This window comes from Miniopterus schreibersii (assembly GCF_964146895.1).
Source record: "Miniopterus schreibersii genome assembly, chromosome: 20".
Classification (NCBI taxonomy): Eukaryota; Metazoa; Chordata; class Mammalia; order Chiroptera; family Miniopteridae; genus Miniopterus; species Miniopterus schreibersii.
The window spans coordinates 6,554,662-6,579,405 of record NC_138122.1 but is presented as its reverse complement, the minus strand read 5'-3'; the positions used below and the strand labels follow the sequence as shown (position 1 = coordinate 6,579,405).

The 24,744-nt window shown below is 44.5% G+C and overlaps 1 protein-coding gene across 4 annotated transcripts in view; it reads left to right on the top strand.

The window, feature by feature from the left end:
* Positions 1–24,744, top strand: part of NTM (neurotrimin) — an 873,264-nt gene that overhangs the window by 562,807 nt on the left and 285,713 nt on the right. The gene's annotated exons all lie outside the window — the stretch shown is intronic.

Genomic DNA, 24,744 nt, shown 5'->3' with positions numbered 1-24,744 from the left:
AGGTCTTTGTCCTGCATCCTTCATGAGCACATCTAACGTGGTCACTGTTGGGCACAACCTCCCTGAGTGATTCGTGCAGTTCATTTTCTGGGACTGGCTATTGGGGAGCCTGGCAGCTGTTTATAGTCACAGGCTTTTGTAAAGTGGACTCGTGGTTTCTTTCGCTGGATAGTTCTTTCAAAAATGCCATACGCTTCAGCGTTATTTGTTTGCAGGCCGCTGAACAATGTTGAAAGTCACAACTGGCTAGAAGTCTCAGGCCAGCATCATTTCCTTCCCTGTGCGCCCTCAGTGTCCTTTCGCACCTGAGTGTGGCTGCTCTGAGGCCACCTGACAGAAAGGTGTCTGCAGGGAGATAAGGTAGGAGGCCTCCTTTGATAATGTCCCCAAAGGTGATTCCTTCATCCAGCTTGGATGTCTTCCTGGACCTCTGCTGCTTAGAACTATTCTCTGTCTTGATATTTGGGATCCAGCTTCGGTTGGTTTTTCCAAAACTGGGGGGCCTCAAATTTCTAGAATCTCAACCTCCCTCTCTTAGAATCTCACCCTGTCTCTCTCTCTCTCTCATTTTAATATCTACTTGAAAACTGGTGCTTTTTTCCCTTGAACTCATCTCTTCCTTGTAACCATTGGTGTAACCAGAGAAGTTTAGTTGATACACATGAGCACTTTGGCCTTTATTTGTTAATTAATTTTTTTCTAGAGCTATAGGCTCAGCAGGTACTTGGTTTGCCTCAGAAGTTACCAAAAGTGCCAGTTTTACCAGATGCTTTTCCATTTCAAAGCGGGGTCCCGGCCTGTAGCCCACTCTGTCTGCATCGTTGACATCCGTGGCCCAGGGGGTGCTGCGTGTCCTGATGTGTGGGAGGCCCTGCCTCCCGTGGTCGCGCAGAGGTGTGGTGTTACTGGGACTTACCAGCTGCGGCCTGTGACTTCTCAGTTCCGCTCTGTGGCTGGGTGATGAGGGGACGCAGAGCAGCGCATGAAGGAGGCTGTGAAGGGCCAGGCTCGGGAAGTCGTGCATGTCACCTCCACCCTCATTCCGCTGGATAGAACCCGATGGCAGGGAAGTTGGGGAAATGGTGTCTATGAGGCACCCAAGAAGAAGAGAATCCATCTGTCTCACAAATACGCGCCACATACAACTATTGTAAGGACCGAAACAGGCTATTTAAAGGGCCTTTCGTGAGGGTACATCTCAAGTATAAATAGTTGGTGCTGGCTCTCCTCAGCTGCCTTCTCACTCCAGATACCCCAAATTAACCAATAAATACTTAATAAACAGAGTAAGTGAGTCGATATTCCTAGTTATTTCTCCCCTCCTTTGAAACCTGACCCTGTTTTGGACTGATCTATGTTAAATCTCTTTGGGTCTGATTTTCCTTTGAATTAGAAACATCTGTCAGGAAACCTAGACGATTTTCCAAAGAGACCCATCTGGCCCATTGGAAACTGTTTCAGCATTGAAGCATCCACCCTGACAGGTCCTTTGGCCACTGAAGATTCGGCCCCGAGGGACACTGTCCGTGCTGGCTGTTAACAGAAAGGAGTGTGGCAGAAATTGGATGCGAGTCATCGGCTCTGCTGGGCTTTGCATCTTCTTTAAACTCACCTGCCTTGAAATGCACTTTTCATAAACATTTGCCTTTCTTTTCCCCAGATTTTAAATCAGTTGGTTTTATTTCCTTTGGCTATCTACCCAGAAGTAAGATTGCTGGACCATATGGTTGTTCTATTTTTAATTTTTTAAGGAACCTCCATCCTGTTCTCTGTAGCGGCTGTGCCAGTTTAAATTTCCACCAACAGCATGCGAGTGCCCCTTTCTTTCATATCCTCACTACCGTGTGTTATCTCCTGTCCCTTTGGTGGTAGCATCCTAGCAGGTGCAGGGTGACGGCTCACTGTGGTTTTCGTTTGCATTTCCCTGAGGATTAGTGATGTTGAGCACCTTTTCATGTACCTGCTGGCCATATGCATCTCTTGTTTTGGGAAAATATCTATTCAGGTTATTTGCCCAACTTTCAATTTGTTTTTTTTTTTTTTTTTGGGGGGGGGGAGAGGGTTGTTTGCTTTGTGTCTTTGCTAAGGATTTGTATGAGTTCTCTGTGTATTAGGGACATTGACTCCTTTTTGGATATGTGGTTTGCAAACTTTGTTTCTCATTCCATGCCTTGCCTTTTCATTTTGTTGATAGTTTCCTTTGTTGTGCAGAAGCTTTTTTATTTAATCGGCTTGTTTGTTTTTGCTTTTTTTACTTTTGCTTTTCAAATTCAAAAAAGAATTGCCAAGACCAACATTAAGGAGCCTACCCTCTACGATATCTTGTAGGATTTTTACGGTTTTACGTACTATGTTTGTCTTTAATTCATTTTGAGTTGAGCTGATTATTGTGAGTAGCACAAGATAGGAGTTCAGTTTCATTCTTTTATATAGTTTATTAATTAAACATTTATTGTGCCATGAAGTATATGGGACCCAGATTAAGAGTGAGACTTTCCCTGACCATCCTGTCTAAAACCACAGCTCCCTTCTTCTACCTCTTGCCTCTTTTTTAATGTTCCCTTAATACATTAGCTTCTAGCACATTACTCTTGTTTGTTTGTTTGTTTGTTTTCCTCATCGAGAGAAAAATCTACATGAGGGCCGGGGTTTGTTATTGCTTCTGTTACCCTCTCTATTGCCACTGCCTAGAGCACTGTCAATACGTTGAATGAATAATTGATTCTTACTCCTTGCTCTTAAGCAGCTTTAATTCTAGCAGGGGGAATCTAAGACATACCTGCCCAATTTTAAGACCCCAAAATGTTATATTAATTACATTTAAGAAGTTATAATAATGTTAACAAAGGATAAAACAGAAAGAAAGAAGGGATAAATAGTTTTTATTTATTTGACTCTAATAAGCCCAATGAACTTTACTTCCATTATTTTATTGATTTTAATCCATACCATAGTTCAGTAAAGTAGGTGGTCAATATTCCATTTTACAGGTGAAGAAACTGATGCTCTAAAAGGCAAAGTCATTGGTCCAATGTTACTGAAGTAGCACATGAGGGAAACAATATATCAATATGGAATATTTGGCTTGTTTATCTACACAGGTGATTTGTAAAGTTCCTCTGTCTTCCCATAGAAATACACATATGTTAATTGTAATGTACAGACAGTGCTGGCTCATGTGTGCCTGCACACAAACCCATGGGCACACGGACACACAGAAGTACTTACTTTGTTATGTGTAAAGCTCTCCAATATTTCCTATTCAATCTATTCTATTCAATAAATTCTATTTTACTCCATCCCAACCCATCATATCTTCTTTCCTAATTTGATTTTGACCCATTACATTGTTTTTGCAGCAAAGCAAGTGAGTTGCAAAGCAGAATTGAAAAGATGCTCTTTGTCGCATTCCCTGATGTGGAAAGGAACCGGAGCTCTAGGCCACATGCTGAGGATGGAGGACCAGGGAAGGATTTCTTTAGGGGGGAATGTTTGAGCTAGGCCTTGAGTGATGATTTGGGTACAAGGGAAACTTTAAAAGTAATAACAGTTTCCCCCATTCAGACAATGGTGCTCACGTAATGTAGACTTCTATCAAATAATCCAGATGCTTGCAATTTATGATGGGCCTGAAGGAAAGTCAGATGCTCTAATGAGTTGCTCTACCCATTTGTACAGCCCATCAGTCAGTGAGCTGATAAGTCATTGTTTTCACTCAGGAAGTAATTATTGAACACTAGCTATGCGTCAGGCAGTGGGCACAGCGTGCTGTGTGCCCTTCAGGAGCATATGTTTGCATTTCCTCCTATGAGCTGACTTGGCAGCTCACCCTGTGCGATGGGGGTACCGAATCTATTCCGCTGTCGCTGGGGGGCTGGTGGTTTTCCTCCTTGGCTGTATGCTGGGCATCCTGGGGGTGCAGCACTGCTCTGTTCTTTCTTTAATCTTAAATGGGATTTTTAAGTTAAAATGGAGCTATTCTTTGTGGCCTGATGACATATTGATCGGTGGTGGTGGGTGTTCTGTGTAAAAGCCTTCCATGCACCGATGGTTCTGGACGTGGTGAGGCAGGTTTATAGGTTTTGTCATCACCTCTTTTGCCTGATATCGGGTTTTTCCCTCAAGTCAGGGAAATGAAACTTGCCTCATTCATTTAAATCAGGGATTTTCTAGAGAAATGTACACGGGTGGCTCCATGGGCTGTACCTTCATTTTAAGAGTTTTCTGGAGCTGATGAATTGATCTCTAGTGGAGGTGGTTAGGTAGCTGAGCTTAGGCATCGAGGCCTCTGACAAGAAGGCTTCTAACAAGACCCTGTATTTCATGTGGACTTCAGTTGCTAAAACATACCACCCAAAGCGATATATAGTTCCATATTTTGAGCCGGTAGTAATGAACTTGGATTATTTTGGAATGGATATATAAACAAACCAGGACATGTAAGCACCAAATAAAATAGAGACATCGCCTTTCTGACCCTGTAAATCTAGCTACAGTAGTCCTGGAACATTCTGTACCATTTTTGTTTTTTATTTTTAATTGATGCAGTAGTGATTATTGGTACTATGATCAATCACTGAGATATGTTGCTGAAATGTGGCTTCTGATTTCCTTTTACAATATGCTGAGCTAAAAGTCCTTTGAAAATAGTTTTGTGTTATATGCCTCATGTCATTCTTTCCATAGTGTTTTATAAAAAGTAGCTGCTCAGCCCTGGCCTGTGTGGCTCACTGGTTAGAGTGCCCCCCCGCGCACCAAAAGTTCATGGTTTCAATTTCTGGTCAAGGGCATGTACCTGGGTTGCAGGTTTGATCCCTGGCCCCAGTCAGGGTGCCTGCAGGAGAAAACCAATTGATGTGTCTCTCTCACATTGATGTGTCTCTCTCACATTGATGTTTTTCTCTCTCTCTTCACCCATCCTTCCCTTCCTTCCACTCTCTCTCTAAAAAAACTCAAAAAAACCCCAGAAAAATATCCTAGGATGACTATTAACAACAACAGCAGCAACAAAAAAGTAGCTGCTCAAAAATGTACTGACAAGTTATTACCAACTAACATGTCAACACAACAATTTGTCGTTTATAAAACACTTTCATATACATTTCATCATTTGATTTTTAAAAAACCACAGCAATTCATTCAGTGATTTGTTCTTATTAAGTATTTCTAAAATATTTAACTTACTCTTCATAGAGTGAAACTACAACATGAATTGCCCGACATAAAAGAAATTAATTCTTGTCAGTTATTCTCCTAATTTGTGGGATCAGGAAAGTGCTGATGTACTAATAACTCTGGACTTTCAGTATATTTTTCAGAAGAAATAGAGAGCATCTGTTAAATACTCAGAAACCTAAGCATATACGTTCTTTTTTACAGGCAAAAGGAAAGAAACCATTATTTGTACAATTGATCCTGGAAAATATATGGAGTTTGTATGATGCTGTCTTTTAAATGCCGTCTTTTAAAGCTTAATCTGGTGGTGGATTTAAGTGAAAATTAGTGAAGAGAGGTTCTAAGGTGCATCAGTAAGTTCTGACTCAGTTACACGGCAGTAACAAATGTTCCCAATATGTCAGTGACTTACAAGCACAAAAGTGACCTGCAGCTCTGTGTCCATTCTCTTTCTGTCTCTCTAGCTGTGTGAGTGTGTGTGTGCACGTGTGCATGCACGATATACACACGCGTTTATTTATTTAACTCTTGGGTCACAGTTTGCAGGTTTTATTTGGTACATACAGTCTAGCTTCAGAGGGAAAAGAATGGCAGGACCACAGGATGGTTCTTCCAGCTCCTATTTTGTGGTGACATGTGAGGCTTCTCTCCCTGTTGCATTGGCCAAAGCGACTCAAATGGCCAAAACTGATGTCAGTGGGGTGAAATGGAGAACCTTTCACTGGGAGAAGCTGCAAATACTTGGAACAATAAAACAATATACCCCATATTGTGATCACGGAATGCTGAGATCTGGGTAGAAGATTCAACCTCATTTGATTTTGATCCTCAAATGTAGCCATACATTTGGCAGATTAGATTTTATTCACTTCATTTGATAGACCCAAAAAACCTAAGCTTAATTAAAAAACAAAACAAGAAACATTTTCAAGTCCCATAGCTGATAATGAATGGCAAATTCTAAATCTGAACTGAAATTTAAATGACTGTCTTCTTAACCTAAATCTAAATGGGATACTCTTCACGACCATGCTACATGTGTGAGTGTCTGTATGTCAGAGACCGGAATGCAAAATGAAAATGGTGCAGCTGTAGGATGCTGGAGAATTTGTTTTTAAATTTTCATTTATGTATTTTATATTCCTTAAGGTGACCAGCACAGAACCAAGGTAGTTCTCTCTGTTAAAGGATATGATTGTCATTTTTGGCTTCTTTTGTTGTGATTTCCACTTTTGGCACATGCATGTGTGTGTGTGCGTGTGTGTGCATAAAGCCAGGTTTCCCCAGTCCTCTACAGGACCTTAACAAAATATTCTGATAGATCCAGCTAAAACTGCTGAGGTTCAAATCAGAAATTAGTTCTGATTCTGTTGATGTAAACCTGAACAGAGAAGGGAAACATAATCCAACTTCCTGCATTATTAAGATTTCAGATATACAGTTTTGATAAAAGCTTGCAAGTACAAAATTTGCTATCGAGCCTAATGTAGCATGGAGGATTTTGTCTGAGCTAGCAGAGGCTCACGTTTTCATCGCCTCTGAGGCGGGGACTGAGCTCTCTAACCTATTTTCCACAAGCACACTCTACTAAATAAAGAGTATTTCATTGTGAACCTTGTCTGGTTTTAGAGTGGGTGGGCTCTAAACCCAGTTACCTGATAAATCACATTCTACATGGGTGATATACACGCTCACTAGCCTAAGCAAGAACATTGACTTCAGCTACAAGAAAACCAATACTGCACAGCAGATGGGCTAGATGACTCATTCAGTTCGATTCATATTTGCTATACACTTAGTACTACAGTGTGTGCTATAGAGAAGATGCAGCACCCTTCCTGCTGCTGAGGAGTTCCTGTGAAGGGATGTGTTATATGATCTGCGGAGATGCTGTGGAAGCAATATCTAAAAGAGTCTTTTTTCATTTTACCTGTTTCCCTTTCCCTAAAATGGTGGGGGAGGAAATCCATCTACTATGTTGACTATTTGAGAAAAGTCATCCCAGAACCAGAGAGTGTGGCTTGGAGGTCGGAAATTGAGTCATTACAGGCCACAGAGAATCACTCTTCAACGTTTTCTTCATTTGGCACTTTCTTCTGATAAAAGAGTAATTAATAAGTGCTTCATTGATAAAATGATTACGTTAGCCCTTCATTTAATAAATACTAAATGAGGTCATTCTTTGTACGCAGAACTGTGCTATATAATAGAGACCAAAGTTATGAGCATAGCCCTCACCATTCATCTTTAAGTTTAAAGGGGAAAACAGATAAGTCAACCAAAAATTTTAGTGCCATGTCACAAAACCTACGTCAGATATAAGCATAAGCTGTTTTACACACAGGGGGAGAATAAATATTCTGGATTTAACATCCTAGTGAGGATTTCTAGAGCAGGTGGTCCTTAGAATAAAGTTCATGGTTGAAGGTTGAGGGGCTGATTACCCAGATAAAGAAAGGGGCTGGGGCATTCTAGACATGCTGTGTTGTATCATGCACACAAGAAGATGTCAGAAAACAGCAGGTACCGGTAGTAATGACAGGCAGTTCAGGATAGTGGCGGTGTGGGGGGGACTTGGGGGGAGGAGAAAGGTTGGGGATGACAGCAGACAGGTAAGGTAAGAGGCAGAGTCATGAAACACGTATAGTCCATGTTTATTAATCAGTGTGAGTTTGGACTTATGAACAGAAAACAACTCAGCCTAGCTTAGGCAAGAAAGGACATTTTCCTAAAAATAGTAGATTCTGTCCTGGAGTACAGATGCGGGGCTACAGCTTGGCTTCAGCGTAGAGTCACTGAAGACTGGATTCCATCAGGGACCTGCATCCCGCTGTCCCTTTCTTGGGTTCTCACTCTCCTCGTTATGAAAATAGCTTATCTACTTTTCCAATCCGAGCGATGGAACACAGAAAATAAGACCATCATGATGTTAAGAGGTTATACCTCACGTCTACAACCGCCTGGAAAGATCGAATGCCTCTCTGCTTATTTACAAGTTCCCTTTGAAAGGAAGTTGGTTTGGTCAACTTGAGTCTGGTGCCTGCACTTGCACCACTTTGTAGTTTGGAGGGAAGTTGTGTGGTGTGAACGTTGTTTCTGTGAACATGAGACTGCATGGGGTTTTTAGCTGCATTGAAAACTCCCCGAGAAAGAGACTGGGGAGTTTACAAAACATACCTAATATATGAATGGGTTCCAAATGACGGTCTACTGATCAAGGTACATTGTAATATCCTTTGGAGTTTTAGAAACATTCACCAGCATGTTTTTGGGGTTTACCCACTAAACATTCTGATTAGGTAGATCTGAGATGGGATGTGGAGACCTGCATTTTAAAAGTTCAGTAACGGTTTCTAATGACCAGCTAAATTGGGAACCATTTTATGGAATTTAGATTTTATCTCAAAGAAGAGAGGAAACCTCAGGAGGAAGAAAGTGGATCTGCGTCATAGGGCACCCACCCTGGCACAGTTTGAAAAAGAGAGCATGAGAGTTTAGTGACTTCTCAGGAGCCTATTGCATTTATCCAGGAGGGTTAAAAATATCTCATCTAGCCCTAGCTGGTTTGACTCAGCGGTTAGAGTGTCAGCCCAAGGACTGCAGGGCCCTGGGTTCGACTCTGGTCAAGGGCACGTACCTTGGTTGCAGGCTCAGTCCCTGCCCCCGGTCAGGGCCTGTGAGGGAGGAAACCCATCGATGTGTCTCTTTCACATCGATGTTTCTCCCCCTCCCACTCTCTCTGAAAAGCAATGGGAAAAATATCCTTGGGTGGGGGTTAATAAAAAGAAAGATCTCATCTAGGGCAGGAGTAATGTAACTAGAGAGGAGGGCTATTTAGAAGGTAGAGTTGGCAGTTGTCCTCAGTTTACTTGGGGAACAAGGAATGCATCTAGAACAGCCCCCATACTTTTTTATTGAGAAATGAACTAACACAGTGATAGAGGAGAGAAATGGGATCTGTGGTAGAAGCTGATGAGCTGAGTTCTGACATTTGGTATTTGAAATGTCTCCATTTGTGCAAGTCTCCGAAACAGTTGGATGTATGGGAGTTTTTTGCAAGTGATAGACGAAGACATTGTGTGTAGATTTCCAGGGATGGATTTAATAAAGGAAAAATAAGTCTATGAATTTGGGGGACATCTAAACTTAAGGGGCAGTTAGAAGGTTGAGAAAGAGCAGCTCTGAAAGAGACATGTCAATAGATGTAGAATAGAAATCAATACAGACTTGTGTCTTTAGAAGGTAGGGAAATATTTTAAAGAAAACAAAATTAGCCAATGGCATGGAATATCAGTGTCCAAAATGTGCACTGTGTTTGGTAGCAAGTCAATTATGACCTTGATGAGAGCAGTTTTAGCATATGCTGGCCCTTCCCGTCTAATGGGAAACCTCATTCATGTATTCATTGAGTAAACATTCTGTGGGCAGGGCTGGGAGTCCTGAAATCCATAATTTCTAACTCAAGGCACTAATAATTTAATGGAAAGACAAATGAGAAGATTATAGCAGAAAGTGATAAGCTCTGATGGAGGCATAGAGAGTATTGTGGGAGCCCATGGGGAAGATATTTAACCCCTCAGCTAAGTAGGCACTCAATACGATTTTATTAAATTAGCATATTTATTAAATTTGCTGGTGCAAAAATGAGTGATATCATCGGTAAGTGCACAGAAGCAGGGCCAGCTTATGTGGGCTGGTGTGTTGGTAGAAGTTCATTAAGAAAGGCAGCAGCTGCCTGGCAGGTGTGGCTCAGTGGTTGAGTGTCCACCCATGAATCAAGAAGTCACTGGTTTAATTTCCAGTCAGGGCACATGCCTGGGTTGTGGGCTTGAGCCCCAATGTTTCTCTCTCATCATCGATGTTTCTCTCTCTCTCTGTTCCTCTCCCTTCTGCTCTCTCTAAAATCAATAAAACATATGAAAAATTTAAAAAAAAGAGAGACAGCAACTCCTTTGTGGTTGTTTAAATGATCACATTTTTAACGGTTTTATCATAAGGCCGCTAGCCTCTTCTGGCTCTCAACACACACCAAGGACTATTTCATTGCATTTCAGTGATTTTAGCCCTTGGGCCACGAACTCTTTAATTTATGTTTCTGGCCTTTCCTGGATACCAGAGTTAATTTTCTAGCTGCCTGCTGGATATTTCTACCAGCATGTCTCACACCCCATATTTAATAAAGTACAAGCGCTCATATTTAATAAAGCCCAAACGGGGCTCTACGTCCAACCTGGTCTGAACTCTTATCCCTAAACCTGTCGTCTACCTGGTCACCCAGACCAGACGCGCGAGGGTCATGCTAAACTGCTCCCTCTCCACTGTCTCCCACGGCCTTCTGAGTTTATTTTTGAATGACTTTTATCTCTCTGCGTGCTCCCTGCCACTGTAGTAGATAAAGCTCTTGTCATTCCTTCCCTGCATTATCTAAAGGAGCCAGTCTCCCTGACTCAAACCCCCACCCCTGGCGCAGCCTTCTCCAGAACATGGCATAGTGACCTTTCTCTTCCAGGAAGCCAGTGCCCTGCTTCGGCCACTGGTGGCTCCAAGCTGAGCACAGGCTCCATGCAGCACCTTCCTAATCTGTCTCCAGTCTAGGTCTCTTCAGCAATTTAACAGCGTTCTGTTTTTCATACTATCTGCCAGGCATGGAGCCAGGTCCTTTGATAGCAGAGCTCTGCTCTAATGGGATTTAATTCCAGTGTGATGACAAAAGTGGATGGGAAATTGAGAATCTAGTGAGTGTCTGAAAGAAGTGACTGGGGATATGACTGTGCAGCTGTGGTCTTGGTTAGTCTGGATGGCATGGTGGCTCAGCTGCACAGTGTGCCACCACGGGCACTTCTCCGTGGAAGGTGTCTCTAGGTTGCAGCCTGGGGAGATGAGGAGGAGTCCCATGGGGGAAGTTGCAGGGACGGGAATGGCACTTGCCAGGGCTATGGTGGAAGAGGGTGTGATGTGTAGAAGATGGGGCGAAAGGGCCAAGGCTTGGAGATGAGCCTGTGTGGACCTCAGCGGGAGCCAGATCACGCGAGACTCGTGTGACCGTGTGAAGGAATTTGGACTTTCTCTTAGGGGCTGCAGGAAATGCCTACAGCCTCAGGGTAGTGACGTGGCCAGTCTTTGCCTTAAGAAGACAACTCTACTCTGAGAGGAGTGAATTGGATGATCTCAAGAGCCAAGGCAGGAAAAGCAGCCACCTTGCTAGTCTCATGTGTTGCTGTCTCCTGAGCCCACTGCTAGGCACCTTCCTAACCCACCCGGCACCTGCCACATTAGTCAGGCCAGTGACTTAATCCACAAACCTACCCCACGAGGAGCTGAGGCTCTGGGCATAACCCTGTTTACTGTGCCTAAAACATCTGCCACCACTTTATAGGAAACACCCTCTCCTCTGGGGACCACAAACGCTTATCCACCTATTAAGATGCGGCTCAAACCCCCGCCTCGCGCACCTTCTCTCCCTAAGCCTCAGAGCCGCCAGGTTAGGCAGCTGCTTTATCTCCACTTTATTACAGGCGAGGAACAAAAGGCTCAGAGAGATTAGCTTGCCCAGAATCATGCAGTGGGCTCTTGGAATTTATCGCCGAGTCTCCTTGTCTTCATACCTGTTTTCCCCACTCTGCAAGGCTCCTGGGGACATGCGGGACTGGAGAGGAGTAATTACCCACCCTGGTCACTGCTGCCTGCCTGAGGTGAACTCACTGCTGGGCTTCTGTCTGCCTTCCGCCAGGCCTCCCCCAGCCTGCCCTCTGACTCACCGCCTGCCACACTCTGTCACACCTGCTCCTCTGGACCAGGGACCAGCTCCACACAGCGATCGCACTGTCGCTGCTTTACTCTAGTGCTTTCTTCTGCAACCTAGAAACCCAAAGCCGCTGCAGTCAGTCACAGCTCATGAACACTCAGCTTCGCTGTGCCCCTCGCGACCTGGGCATTCTGGGGGCGAAGCAGCAGGGGTGGCAGACTCTACCCGAGGAGCTTCTACCCACCATCACCTCATTTCTTTGATATTCTCTGAGGTCTGAAGTCACATCCATCACTCCCACTGCCTCCCTCAGGTGTGTGTGGATGCCTGAGCGCCAGGTGCACCCAGCGCCTCACCTGTCCTCTGTGAGCTCCCACTGGGAACACCTCCGCTGCATCCCTCCAGCCTCTGTCCCTGACTTTGATGGATGCTGGTGGCTTCCTATGGGGACACAGAGACCACAGGGACTTGGCCTTTTTTTTGGATGATTTAAGCTTCCAGAATAAGGCCGGGATCGGTCAATTTCAGTCCCAGGGACTCAGGAGGGCCCGTGGTAGTCTTGAACTAAGAGCCCGGCTGAGGAGTGGAGCGCGCAGGGTGTGCAGCACTGGGCAGGCTCGAGCCGGGTGGAGAGTGTCCTCATGCTAACTGACAGATTTTCTCTGAATTATGTGGGACACTCAAACTGCTCCAAGGTGTGTGTCTAGCCCCTTTCTGCTTCTCTCTCTCCCCCTCCCTCCCTCCCTCTGTAATGCAGGTGTCATAATAATGGGAAGATGTCCTTGAGGAAGTGCCATGTAGCCTGTGATTCCCTGAGGCCTCATTGTTTACCTTTCTAGTGAAGGTGCCTTTTTGCCCAGCCCGTTAGCTATGAATCTGCCTGCGGAACCTTCGTCTCCCACTGCGTTGGGTGAATAGCGTTGGATTTCGGCGTTTGGATGCTCTGAATTCACCAAGTGTGAGCCCGTGTTCACGCGTGTTTCTCAGGCCTCCCCCTACCTCCAGTTTCCTCCCCCGCCGCCCTCCCCCTGCCGCCCCCCCCCGCCCCCCCTGCCCAGCCCTCCTCGGCACTGCGCCTGCCTTCACTCAAGGCGACCCCCCTCGGCGTTGCCGCCGTCTTTCCTCCAGGCCTTGTAAATGTACAGACCATTTAGACTTTAAGACAGTGGGGCCACTTTTCATCTCAGGCCAGGCTGCTGCCTGGTTTTACGGGGTCATAAAAGTCCTGACAGGAGTCATAAAAGCCTCCAATTGCACTGCAGAAACCCTTGGAGTATATTTTAAGGGCCCCTGAGTTTTCATTTTGCTGCTTTTATGGGGACTCGTAAAAGCTTCGTGGAGGGAGCCCTCTGATTGGCTGCTCAGCACGGAGGTAGTTAAAATTACAGCTTTAGACAAATTGTTCCAGTGCCTGTAAATCAACATGGGGCATGCGGCGAGGGGAAGGCTCCCGGTTCTGCTGCATTCTTGTGGCCTCCCCAGTCCTACCTCACAGGTGAGCCTGTGCTTGGGGCCGGCCTTCCCAGGGCTGCCATCATTTCCCAAGACCATTCCTTGCAAAGAGAAAACGTGTTGATCAGCTGGCTGTTTTTATGCGTTTTACAAATAGCTGATGACTTTTGTTATTCTCACAAACCTGATTTTTTCCATCAGATCGATTTATTTTTAATTGATTGCAGTTAAAGAGACACACTCTCAGCCTCTGATGAGCATGGCTGGGGTGCTGCTGAGTACCACCTACTTTCTCCCCGTAGATCCCCTCACAGCCCATCTCCCCACATGCCTGCCTCCTCTCCACCTTCTTCCCGCTGTTGTCTGAGCTTACCCGGTATAGCCCCATGATCGAGCGGTGTAGGACCCCCACAGGGCCAGCATGAGCAGTGGCAATGTCACTCTCTGGACCCATCCCGATTTTCTACTGCATGTGCCGGGCAGAGAACCACACCGGAGTGGGCTGCTTTGTTTTGCACCATGATCAACCTTTTATTAGCTTGTGGCTCAAGTATATATCACCAGTCCATAGAAATCTCAAGAAATTGATTAGAGACACAGACATTGTTTCTCTCCTTTCCAGACCCAGACTCAGTTAGGCCTAGGTGACTTTCCATGCTTAACTATCGGAGACTCAGACTCTTCAACGGAGATTTAGAAGTTCAAAAGACGGTGGAGCCATCCACCGCTCTGCACCGTCTTCCCTTTCAGGCAAAGAAAACTTTCAGGAAAGGCTGTGATGGAGGCAGAAGCAAGGAGGAGGCTCTGTTCACGCCCCCTCGGGAGAGATGTGCTGCTCCTGTTTGTGTGGCCGCCTCTGTTCCCATGGCAACTGCCTCTCTCCCCTGCTGTGTCTGAAGAAGACCTGCTTGGGGGAGTATCATTCTGGGAAAAAAATGATGCTTGCTTCTCCATCTCTGGAGACTCGCCAAGTCAATACCTCCAGCGGCACGAGGTGTCTTATTACTTGGGAAATGCCCAATTAAGTGTAGATTGGTGGGAGAGCCAAGTGGAGTGGGGAGAAAGGCTTGGGGTAGGAAGGGAATGAAAGGGGGTGCAGCTAAGCAGTGGGTTAGCCTGAGAAGTTGAGCCAAGCTGCATGTGAGGACAGCTCTGCCACCACTAGTTCACTCTCAGAGTCAGGGGCTGGCGGATCAGCCCACCCGAGGCCGGGAGGCAGAGGGAGGCGGGCGCTGCTGCTAGCCAGCGAGGAAACAGGTTCTCCCTGGCCTGTGCCTCCGTTCAGAAGGGTCTCATTTTTTTCTTAAATAAATGAACCAATCACAAAGGGTACAGGCCACGTGAGAGAAGAACACCTCTTCTTTCTGTCGTGCTCTAGTTTTATATAATTAGTATATCAACGGTGGGTGATCAAAGCATTCATTAAGAGAAACTAGCTCCCCCATGCTTTTGTTACAGTTTGGAGAGATTTGACAGGCTTTCTACATCTCTGGCTATACTTCCTTTTTTCTTTTTTACGGTTGATTTCTCTCTTCTTCCTCTCCTCCTCCCCTTTCAACATATCGGTGATTTCTCACATGACATTTCCCCCCTCCACCCGGCTTCACTAGATCTCTCTTAAGACATCAAGGGAACCAGGAGCCAGAGCAGCTCTGGGAGGGATAACTCTGTGTCTCGTGGACCAGCACTGCAGCAGGCTCATGTCAGAGAAGGACCGTCCACAGGGACATCCACCAGGCTGGTGGCCCCTACCCCTGTCACCCTTTCTTGTTTCTTCCTCATGGACTCTGATGGCTATGGTGAGTTTGCTGCTCCGTCCCAAGTGCCTCCTTCCAGGGCCAGGCACACATCTGAACCCTCTTATCAGACCTACTGGGAATTCTGTGCCAGCGGAGGAATCCATATCATCACCTCCCTGTCTTTGCAAACTCGCATTTCTCAACCCAGTTTTGCAGCTCCTCCTTCCATTATTCCAAAGCTATTCTTCCTGTGGAGGTAGCTCCACTCTATTTCCCACAAAGGGTTTTCCCTTAGGGATTTCGGCAACCCAATAAATTACAGCAGGATATGACTTGAACGTGGAGAGCATTCAGGGTAAATGTGTAGAAGTACATTTTTCATATTAGTGTGCCTCCGTATCCCATTGTGTGGCATAATTTTATCTTAGTCTCTGCTGGGCTAATGACAGACTCCTTCACAAATTTATAAAAGTGCTTTGGACTTCATTCTACATTTCATCATTCATTGATTCACTCAGCACACAAATCGAGGACTAGGTGCTGGGTACTGTGCTGGTGCCTGGAGACATGGAGACAGATAAGAAACACTCCCTGTCCTCTTGCAGTTCACAAACAAATAGGGCAGGGAAAATGTAATCAATTTCTCAGCGAACACGGTGAAAATACAATGATATATAAGGAGGAAGTAGGAGTAATCAATGGCTTTCAGGGAGTGTTTAATCTTACCTGGATTTGCCTCAAGAGGAAAGAAAAAGGAAAGGGCATTTCAGGTAGACAAAGCAACATGGGAAACTCCCAGGAACATAAGGCAGAGTGTGCGTGGCATTCGCAGCTCTCTGCTGAGGGAGGAGAGGTGAGAGAGGCCGTGAGCGATGAAGAGGCTGGAAAGGAATTCGGGGATCCGGTTTGAGTAATATTTGTATTGCAGGATACACATGTGGATTTTAGCTTACTAATGAAAAAGCATCGTCATTGGTTTCCATGTCAGTGGGGACATTGCATGTCCCTTCCACCTAGAAAATACTCATTGAGTGTCTGCTGTGTACAAGGAGTGTACCAGGTGTGGCACAGATACAACGCTGAAGAGATACAGAGACTGTATGAAGGTGTATCCTAGCACTAGCTATCTAAGGATCAGAAATGTTGTTGCAGTGTTGTTGTTGCGGGCATAAACATACCAAAAAAAGCTGATTAATAACAGTACACACACATCTGCAATGAGAAGTGAGATGACAAGATATTAGAGGGGTAATTGAGAAGCAATCTTAGGGGCGGGCTTACACTTAGGGAAGCAGAGGAAAGAGGAATTACATAGCTGTGGAGGGTCAAGGAAGCCTGTGTAGAGGAGGGGAGTTTAAACGGAACCTAGAATGATGGGAGAGATTTGGGAAGGTGGAGTCTACATGTATAGAAAGATTTGACTTTGAAAATGCAATGGCAGGAGAGTCCAGATCTTAATTAAAATGTAGGGAATGCATTAGACTTGCTGGGAGGAAGGACTGGTAGCTGGGACTGGACATATATTGCTTGTGGGTCTTGGAGTGTCTTCAAATGTCAGATTGAGGGTATTGGGCTTTGCCCATTGGCAACAGGGAGTAACCGAAGGTTTTAGCAGGGACCGGCATGGTATTGGTCAGACTTCTCTTGTGGGCTGTTTGTGGCACCTTTATTGTACAAAAGCCATCAACTTGAATAATTCTTCAGTTATCTGGAACATTACTATAGTAAGATATCATATCTTTTAATGGGAATTCAGGAATGGAAGTTTACTGATAAGCAACTGAATTAGGAGGATATCAGCAGGGAAAATTTCTGTTGAAGAGGATAGGAAGGTGAGTTTTGAGTTTCAGTGGTCCTAGATAAACCCTACCGTATCAACTTCTTCTAAGGGAATACAATTAATACTCTAAACGCCGTGCAGAAAAATGAAACACTGCCTTTGTGTTTATCCCCAAAACTAGGAGGCTGCTGGCCATTACTTGCATAACTTTCTCTCATTAATAGGCACAGACTTACAGGTTTTTCTCTTCTTTTTATTTTAATACCCATGTTTCTCCTGAATCATTCCTCTCCCCAAGAATCTCAGTCTATATACTAAGTTTTAAGGTACCAGATTGCCTGGATTTGGACCCAGATTTTGTCGCACCCGTGCTGTGATCTTGAATGAGTTGTGTCTGAATGAATTCATGTGGGAAACGGGGATATACTAGTAACAATTTCATAAAGCTGAGGATTAAGTGATTCTTCCACATATAAAATACTTAGACCAAGTCCTGCACTTTAGAAAGCTCTTAACCAGCATTTCCTTTCCTGGATCTGCAGAGCTCAAGGTTCTCTTGTGTCCTTTTACCCTGAGCATCCTTTAGCCTCTGGATGACCCAGCTCCCCCATCCTCAATTTTCAGCTCTCAGGGTCTCCTTAATCAAACATTAGCATAATGTATTAGCATATCTATAGCACAATTATATTTTGATTACTCTAGTCCCAGTCAGATTAAAAGATGCCTTCAATGTAGATATAAATAATTTAGAATGTTTACACCAAGGGGCATTACAGAGGAGGGGAGGAAGGAGAGAGAATGTGTGTGTGGGGGGGTTGGATGGATGTGGGGTAGTGATGTTGGAAAAAGACAAATTAGATTGCCATTTAATCTTGTACCTCTTCTCTGGGCCTGTCCTTAATAAGAATGCGTATGTGTATTTATATTCAGGAGAGAAGTACCATTTTGAATTGCTTCAATTCTTTTCCTTCCCTTTTTTTTAAAATTCTCACCAGAGGATATGCTTTCATTGATTTGGGGGGGAGTTGGGTGGGGGAGAAAAGGTGAAAGAGAAACATCAATCATTGATTGCCTCCTGTAAGGGCCCTGACCTGGGGTCCAACACACAACCTTTTGGTGTATGGGGCGATTCTCCAACCAACTGAATCACCCTGCCAGTGCCTCATTCCTTTTAATCTCATTAAATCTGTCAAAAAATGTCTCATTGATTAGGTAAAATGTAGAAGGTGATTTTCAGCTTCTATTTCTTCTTTTTTAGCCAGGTTTCCCTGTAAATTGCACCCTCCTATGATTCATCTTTGGAAGGTCTCTCTTTCGTTGTCCAGTTAACTTCCTCAGCTCATCATTAATATCATGTCTTTGTGCTACTTTATTGTCAATTTGGAAACCTGATTTCCCTTGATTGCTGTACTCTGCAGCAGGTTACAAGAAATCTTATTATATCTTGGCTCTAAAGAAGTTACACACACACACACACACACACACATGCATCAGCTGCAACATAGACATATCTGAGGTAGGATCACAATCACTCAGAGCTTGTGAAGTTCAGGCTACCTTGGAGATTGATTCATCTTTCAAGTAGCTGGGGATGGTAAGATAAAAAGACTGCTCTCCTTGGGACTTTTAAGTAATGACTTTATTGGTTGTCCTCTGAGCAGCATGGAGAGAAATTTAAGGCCTGAATATGGAGACTTTTTTTATAGTTACATTTAGAATGGGTGATATGTATAAATCTATCCGTGGAAATTGTTAGTTCTGCACCTTCTCACCTCGAATGTCAACTGGATCCTCGAGACTAGCAGTTTTCTTTTGCATCTGATGTGAAAATGTGATTGATTGTGGCTGGCGTGGTATGTGGGTGCTTCCAGGAAGGGGATGACACTATGAAATGACACATTGGTATGAATGGTCATTAGATTAGGTTCACCAAGGGAGTTTCAAAAAAATACACATGCTTAGGCTCCACAACTGGTGATTCTGCACATCTGGAGGGGGGAAGTCTATCAACTGACAGGCTGCAGATTTGGGTAACCTGGGTTTAGATGGTATTAGAAGGACCTGAGCTTGAATCTTCTCTTGGCCAGTTAATACCTAGAAACCCTTGGTTATGCAAGATACATTCTCTGGGAGCCTCGGTTTCTCCATCCTATGGTCATAATGTTCTAGCTCAACTTCTCACTGGATGGTAGGCATCTTTATGGCAGTATCTCTATTTTCTCTTTTTCTTTAGCTCCTTGCTCAGGGCCAGGCAGAGGGGAAGAACAGAGCTGATTCTTTTAGAATGAAAGAATAGTGAACGAATGGGTGTCGAATGGAAGAAGTACATCAATGATACCTCATACATTTGTGTGTGTATTAAATGAGGTAATCAGATAGAACAATCTGGACATACAGTGGCGGTTCAAAGACGTTTCCTTCCCTTTTTTGTTTCATTTTCTACAATCCTGCCTGTTCATTGTGTTGTTTTCATGTTCCTTTGCTTTGCTTTTTTTTTTTTTAAAAGGGGGAAGAAATACCATCTATTTCACTTGCATCAACCCACAGTAGATCCCTTAGTATGCATTACGGGCTCACGTAGATTTACAGACTATCTTTCTGACTCAGATCCTTCCTGTTTCTCTAAAGAAAATGCATCTTTTCCTTAGAAATTTAAAAAAAAAAAAATCGAATAGAAAAACAAAAATCTTGTAAGAAATGCAAATGAAAGGATTTTAACTACGTTGGTGATTGGTGCTCTCGTTAATGCAGGTGAGGCATCTTTGTATTATAACCCTTTTATAGAAAAGTGTTTATAAACACACAGCCCCTTTGCCTTACTTTCTTCTGATGAGGTATTCCCATCTGCTGGAGGCCTCATCTAATGTGGTTAAAACATGTTGACAACTCCTCTAATAAGAGTGCTTGGTATTAGCATTCAGGGATGTGAAGGAGTTGACAAAAGTCTACCTTGAAATCTTCTCATGGCTGGAAAATAAACCACTTCCCCCTGGGAGACCTCGCGCTTCATCTCTCAACCCAGAGTTGTGAGAAAGCTAGAGGGGAAGGAATGGCCGTTGATTTAATGTGGAACATGTCATTTGTTTGAGACTCTTCTCTTCCTTGTAAAAAGGCTGGAGGGAGGAGGAGAATTGGGGAAGTATAAAGTGTTTTAGTCTACCCAAAAAAGAAAAAAAAAATACCTGGCAACAAGAAGGGTTGAGAGATGTGAGAAGACAGTCTCCCTTTGACAAGGATAAAAGCCTCTGTTGGAAGAACTTCATAAGACAAAGGTACCTCTCTGCAGGGCTGGACGCCTAGGCGAGCGAGGTACGTAGGACCCGGTTCTCACACCTAAAGACAGCACCGGAGGAGGCATCCCGTGGGCGGGTGCGCCAGGCACCTGCTCTGAAGTCAGAGGAGCTCTGCAGGCATTTCCTTTGGGGGCAGGGTAAAGGGGCTGGGGTAATCAGAGACACAACCAGGACTCTCTTTCTTCCACAGAAGTAACGTAGACCAGGTCATCTAGACTCCCTTTTGTTCCCCAGGGTTCCAGGATCTGAAGCTCTTAGTTCTCCATGGTCAGAGAATAGCCGTGGGCATTCTGATGACTGTGGAGATCATTGGTGCTACTCACTGAATGTTTTCGGCTCCCTGCATCCTGACCACTTCCTTTGGTAGTATTCTACCTCCTCTCTCTTTCTTTCTTTCTTTCTTTCTTTCTTTCTTTCTTTCTTTCTTTCTTTCTTTCTTTCTTTCTTTCTTTCTTTCTTTCTTTCTTTCTTTCTTTCTTCTCTCTCTCTCTCTCTCTCTCTCTCTCTCTCTCTCTCTCTCTTTCTTCTTTCTTTCTTTCTTTCTTTCTTTCTTTCTTTCTTTCTTTCTTTCTTTCTTTCTTTCTTTCTTTCTTTCTTTTTTTTCTTTTTTGAGGAAGGAAGAGGGAAAGAGAGAGAGAAATATCAATGATGAGGGTCATTGATCGGCTGCCTCTTGCACACTCCCTACTGGGGACCGAGCCTGTAACCTGGGCATGTGCCCTGATGAGGAATCAAACCATGACGTCCTGGTTCATGGGTTTATGCTTAACCACGGAGCCATGCCTGCCGGGCTACCTTCTCTCTTTTAAAGACAGAGCATGTGATGAGTTCTGGCCAGAGAGAGGCAAGTAGGAGTGACATATATCACTTGATGGGTAGGTTAAGCATTTTACCCTCTCATGACAACCAGTGCCTTTAGAGATTGTGACTGGGTCCGTCAGCCTGGGTCCCTGAGTTAGTAGATGATAAGAGCCCCTGGGCCTCTCCCTCCCCACTCCCCTAGATGGACATCTAGTGTGAGAGACAAGTGAACCTTTGTTGTTTTAAGCCATTAAGACTTTCCAGTTATTTGTTATTTCAGCATAACCTAACCAATCCTAACTTTGCAGAGTCTGCTTCTAATGCAAAGAAATGATCAGAAACTGAAGCCTGGCTCTCCACAGTGGCTCTTTATTTTTGAGGCTCAGCATAGTGCAGGATAGTCTGTGAAATGGATTAGTAACCGTTCACCAGAACGACTTATAGGCCTAGATAAGAATGGGACCGAGTGCCAGATTGTGAGCAGGAGAGGGCTGCCAGGAGGGCATGACTCCTGCTAAACATTATGAACCAACAAGTGATTTGGGGCCTGGCAACAGCTGAGGGCTAAATGAATCGCCCCCACATGTGTGTTCTCCAGGCAAATATTTCTGATGCTCTTTTCCACTGCAGTCTGCTTTGCTTTATTTATGCAAAGAACATATCCCTGGGGGAAAATCAAGTCACATCATAAATGCATCAGAGAAGCTTCCTACTTAAGGAAGTTTATGAGGACTCTTTTTGTGGAGGAAGAATTGCCCACCGTGATCTGCATTTGCTTTGTAAATCATCTGTGTTTGTGTGTGTCTCAGGTTTTTATGAATTTGGGGCACATCACATCATAATGCGTAATGTCAAGTGTGGAGTGCAGAGCTGAGGTTTAATTTTAGGTCAGCTGAGGTGTGTTGCTTGGCATTGTGACTGGACCAGCTGGGGGGCAAACAAGTGTGAGCTTTTACCTGTAAATCTCTGGAACTTGAGAAGGTAGGTGCTAGGTAGATGGTGAGAATGACCTAGGGGTTATAGATTTGATGTAAGGGAGGCCAAAGAAGTCAGGAAAGCATGGAGTGGATCAAGCTTAGATTTTCGAATAGCCTTAGTATCAGAGTGAGGAAATTGGGGAAAATGCCCCCAGCCCCCTGCTGAGACCCTCAGTGAGGAGAGGCAAGAGAGCACATCTGAATGCACCAAGACTAAGTAAACAGGGCATTGGGGTTAGATTTTCCAAATGTGCCCTTGCCCCCACCTTGCAGGGTCAAAATAGTAGAAGATCGGGGGCTCTGTGGTCTAAGATAGATGGGGGATTAAGTTCCACCTCTGCCACTTGCCTCTTACTGCATGCATCCTTTTGGGCAACAGTTGTAATTTTTAAAAATTTTCTATCATAATTTAATTCTTTCTGAGCCTCAGTTTTCTATCCATGTGCTGAATATCATGATACCTCCTTGACAAACTCTTGTGGGAATCAAGAGCCCATGGAGGTCAGGCACTAAATGCTATAGCTGACCCCAGATAGGACTCAGGAAATTACAGCTATCAATATTGTTGACTGTATGTTTATTTATTTTTTTAGGATCCTAAATGTAAAGTGTTAGTACACTGTCCAGCCCATGAAAGGGTTTTTATAAATATTTGCTGAAAGAATGAATCATCATAGTAAAGCAAGGGGAGTGAGGAGTGAAGCTGGCTGTGAGAAGTAAGGGTAATGAGCCTCTCTCTGCCATCGCTTGCCTTTCCTCCCCAGGATTACAAATGCCCCTGTTTCCTTCTCAAAATATGTCTGTTGAACTGAATCCACATTGCTCAGAAAGACGAAACCACTTCCAGGGATTCCACGTTCTTTTCTATCCTTTCTCTCGCCGCATCAGCTCCTCTGACCACTGGATTTCAGCACATTAAAGAGCATTTCGTTTTCTCCCATTCCTTCCTTTCTCCTTTCCTTTTGTTTCTTGGTGGTAGTTTTTTTTTCTTTTTTTCTTCTTCTGTTGTCAGAGACCTAGGAGTTTCTCTTCCCTTTTTAATTAAGAACAAATGAAGGTAAGAAAGTGTTTTGTAGCCGGAGAGAATTTACCAGCAGGACACCGGTGTGGAAAGTCACATCATGAAAGCGAGGCAGACAGACCCCCACATCAGCCCAGTGGGGAAGGTGACCTGCAGTTGCCCTGTGTCCTGCTGTCTTATTGCACAACCCTCCTGCCCATTAGCCTGGAGCTTTACCTCTGGCAGAAGTCCCCTGTCTTTTGTTAGGAAAAGCTGCAATTGGGAGCTTGTATGTGTTTTTTAGAGCATTTTTAAGCACACAGTGTGCTCTCCTGAAATGTTCCAGTGTCTGCAAAGGTCTTTCCTGCAAGTTTAATTCCTGCTGCCCAGGGAAGTGTCCTAATTTTCCCCGACTTTCACTGACCTACTCTTTTTACTGTATACTTGGCTGTCTTTAAATATAGGTACAGCTTGGGATTGGAAGTACAGATCCCAAGGAAGTGTCTGTTAGATGTATGTGCCTGTGTTGATGTAAAGCAGAGATCGGGGCTAAGAGAACGAGACGGTGTGTAAGCAGGAGAAGAAATCCTATGGCAGAGAGCCATTGGGCAAGAGGGGCCAGGCTTTGCCCAGTGCAGTCATGCTCCTCCGAGGCCTGGAGCTTTCTGAATTTGGGAGAGCGGAGTGGAGGCCCTCAGTGATGTCTTTGGACCAGAACCTGACTCAGTGCTTTCCTGGGCTGTGCTCTGCACCCCGCACTTGGAAGACGGCATTATGAGATGCCTAATGAGGAAGGCTTGCTTTTATTAAACTCCTGCACCAAATTGCCTCCCTGTTGCCCTCTTTCCTTTACAGGAGACACGTTGGGTTATTACATTTGTGATTAAAAAAATCTGTCATTGGTTTGCTTTGCCTTTTCAGTTTTGTTGGAAGGTGATTGTGACACCCGTTCTCAGAGGAACGGAAAGATGGACAAGAGAGGGCATATTTCGATATTTAAGGACCTCACCGAGCAGAGAGAGTTTACCATTTTTCTGCATTCACTGCTGACCTTGTTCTCAAATGGCTGTGGAAGGTCACTCAGCTAGCCACATGCACACTGTACCAATTTTGCACAGCAGGTGTGAAGGAAAGGGGCGGATCCATTTCTTAGGCCAGTGACTAGATGTTCATACAGATAATTTTGAAATTAAAAAAACAACAAACTCTAAATGTTTATTCTATTCATGACACCCATAATACCTAATAAGCTTTTTTTAAAAAAAATATTTTATTAATTTGAGAGAGAGAAGGGGGGCCAGAGAGAGAGAGAGAGAGAGACACCTATTGCTGTTCCACCGATTCATGCACTCATTCGTTTCTTCTTGTATGTGCCGACCTGAGATTGAACCCACATCTTTGGTGTATCGGGACAATGCTCTAATAAACTGACCTCCCCTGCCAGGGCCCTAACAAGCTTTTTGTTTCATGTTAGATTTATACTTACTATTTATTTGGGTCTTAATGTTTCAGAAATGACTTTTTCCTATAAAACATACTGGCCACAAAACTGAGCATTTGAAATTCAGCTAATGTGCGACACTGCTAAAGGCCCCCACCTCCAGCTCACCTGGGTTGCTCGGGAGGAGGGCCCGGCTTCTGTTTCTCTGGTCAGACCACCTGCTTCAGTATCAAGATAGGAAGTTACAGCGATGCTGAGACAGTCCCCGTGTCGGCGTTCCTCAGAATCCCCGCGGGTCCGCCCGACGACTTCACTCACACGGGGACTGCCAGGATGGCTTC